Genomic DNA, 2,878 nt, shown 5'->3' with positions numbered 1-2,878 from the left:
GTGGTACCCACGAAGGCAGAGAAACTAAGCAGTGTGTATGTGGTACCCGGGAAGGTAGCAAAACCAGGGAGTGTGCATAGATACAGACCCCAAAAGTGATTAAAACCAAATAAAGTCCCCAGAAGATCATCTGTAGTCAGGTGAAGGACCCTGTACTTTGTTCAACTCATTTACTCCCTTAGACGTACAAAGACGTCTTTTAATGCAATGGCGCCCTCTACCAAAGACGTATAAGTACGTTTCCTGTCTTTTTTACGTCATAGTGTACATAAGGGTCTGATGCAACCTCTGACTGAGAATCAGCCTTGTCCGCATTGTGAATCATGTAAAAATCACCCAGCAGGGGGCAGAGGTGCAAAAGATCCGCCTTGAATCTGCGCCAGAGGTACAAATGGGGGGGCGGGATCCTGGGGTAGACTTATAAGTGTGGAGAGCAGCGTGGGTAGCAGCAGCATCGGCAGCACTAGCAGCAGTCGCATTAGTAGCGTTAGCAATGAAATCCTCCAAGCAAATGACGATCGAGGAATGCTTTTTTGTAAAAAAAAAGCTTCCTAAAAGCATCAAGGCGATGGAGACGCTTTGGTTGAGAGGATGACGCTTCGTCGTCGTCACAACAAAACGGCGTCTAAAGAGGGTGCGCGTGCCTTGCGGCCTGCATCGCCTGCCTTCGGACAATAGCCAAAGCAGCTGAGAGTCCTCACCAGATCCCCCCCGAACGAGGAGGTAAGCGCTCGCAAGTTACCATTGAACATGTGGTTTTACCCCTCATGCTTTTATTGTACATATCATGCATCTTGCGGGCAGAAAATGTCGCGTAAATGTGCAGTTAGACGCGAGCTTGCTCGCTGACTTCCTCATCCGGCCGCCTCTATTGCACAATTACACGCGAGCGTAAGTCCTCGCCGACGAGGAAGTAAACGCTCGCAAGTTACCATTAAACATGTGGTTTTAGCCCTCATGCTTTTATTGTACATATCATGCATCTTGCGGGCAGAAAATGTCGCGTAAATGTGCAGTTAGACGCAAGCTTGCTCGCTGACTTTCTCGTCCGGGCGCCTATTGCACAATTACACGCGAGCGTAAGTCCTCGCCGACGAGGAAGTAAACGCTCGCAAGTTACCATTGAACATGTGGTTTTAGCCCTCATGCTTTTATTGTACATATCATGCATCTTGCGGGCAGAAAATGTCGCGTAAATGTGCAGTTACGCGCGAGCGCATCTCCTCCCCGACGAGGAAACAACAATACTGAATGGTGTGGTAATCATGCATACTTTCTAAAATTCACAGATTGTGCATCCCGCGGCAAGAAAGTTCCTCCTCGTCTTGTTGGTGTAAAGAAAGGTAAATTATAATATGAAACTTCACACGCCAGCAATAAAATGCAGCAATAAATATATATTTCCAATTGTTTGTATTTCTGTAATTTACAGGTTGTGCATCAGGAAGCAGTGGTTCCGGATGGCGTCACACTGGATGGCAACCGAGGAAAATCGACTTTACAGCAACCCCTGGACCACTGAATGCCGCTGCCCATTTGGAGTCTGAGGAGCCAGCTGATTTCCTGCAGCTGTTTCTCACGGATGAGCTTCTGCAGCACATCGCGGATGCCAGCAATCACTTCCCAGACAATTATTTTCACACAAACCCCAGTGGACAAACACAAGCTCGCCTATTTTCCACGGACCAGCAAAGCCAGACCACAACGAAAGTGTCGGGTCTGTTTGTGCAAAGGCAAACGGAGTGAAACAAGAATGTGGTGTGAACTATGTTGTGTGCCCTTGCATCAAGGCAACTGTTTTATTTTATATCACACAAAAAAAAAGTATGTATGACACTGATGTATTTCATTTTTGTACATAGTTCAACAGTTCAGTCGTTTAGTGTTATGTGCAAATAAATTTATTTTATCAAAAACATTTTTTGTGCTTTTTTTTGTTATTTTATAGAAGGCATGCATTATTTAGATGTTAGAGGTGTCATAAAAGCCATAAATAATAGTGTCAAAATTCAAATTATGGTCAAAATGCATCAGTTTACAAAAAGCTCATTTTCTCAGTTTTTTCCCCAGGGATTGGAGTTTTCATGAAATTTAGCTATTTTCAAATGCCGATTGCTCAAGAATGGAAAAAGATAGGAACAAACATTTTTTTCTGTTGAAAGAAGAGAGTCTCATCTTTCTTCGGGTGTGCTCCATGTCTATATAGCATTAGAATACTATATTCTGTGGGCCTTGCAATATTAGTCAAAACCCAGGAAAACGCTGGGATTGAGCGGGTTGCTCCAGTGAAAATGGCTGGTATTTAATGAGTTAAGACTGGTTAGGACATCCGGCTCGCAGTCCCAAGGTGCAGGGTTCGATCCCGGGACCCAGCTTTCCTGTGTGGAGGTTGCATTTGTGAGTGAGTTTGAGCGCAGATGGTTGTTCGTCTTTGCGTGCCCTGCGATTGGCTGGCAACCACTTCAGGGTGTGCCCCGCCTACTGTCCGTTGACAGCTGGGTAGGCTCCAGCACGCTATCCTTGTGAGAATAAGCGGATTGGATATTACATGTATGTGTTTATGCCCTAGGCCAGGCGAGGGCAAACTACGGCCCGGGGGCCACATGCGGCCCGTTAAGTTTTAATCCGGGCCGCCGAACTTGAAAAAAATTTAATGAATAAACCTTGTTAATGTTTTATTTTCTAAACACTGTGGTTTTCAAAGACAAATATTATTGTTGGAATGCTTTTATTCACTTTCATTTAAAATTAAATGTATTTTTTTTCTCAGATGAGGTGAGGTTTCCAAAACACTCCATCCATCTGCTCCTGGTCCGGCCCCTCTGTCATATTTTAGAACCCATTGTGGTCCTCCAATCAAAAAGTTTGCCCGCCCCTG

The 2,878-nt window shown here is 45.0% G+C and overlaps 1 long non-coding RNA gene across 1 annotated transcript; it reads left to right on the top strand.

Annotated features, from left to right (window-relative positions):
• Positions 1-418: 418 nt before the first annotated feature.
• LOC148314579 (uncharacterized) lies at positions 419-1,631 on the top strand. Its single transcript, XR_015841666.1, has 3 exons — positions 419-723; positions 1,290-1,343; positions 1,433-1,631. It is a non-coding gene; the product is annotated as an uncharacterized LOC148314579 (long non-coding RNA).
• Positions 1,632-2,878: the final 1,247 nt, after the last annotated feature.

Source organism: Idiotropiscis lumnitzeri, unplaced genomic scaffold (genome assembly GCF_059441095.1).
Source record: "Idiotropiscis lumnitzeri isolate Australia: NSW breed Sydney's pygmy pipehorse unplaced genomic scaffold, RoL_Ilum_1.0 HiC_scaffold_264, whole genome shotgun sequence".
NCBI lineage: Eukaryota > Metazoa > Chordata > Actinopteri > Syngnathiformes > Syngnathidae > Idiotropiscis > Idiotropiscis lumnitzeri.
This window is presented reverse-complemented; position numbering and strand designations above follow the sequence as displayed.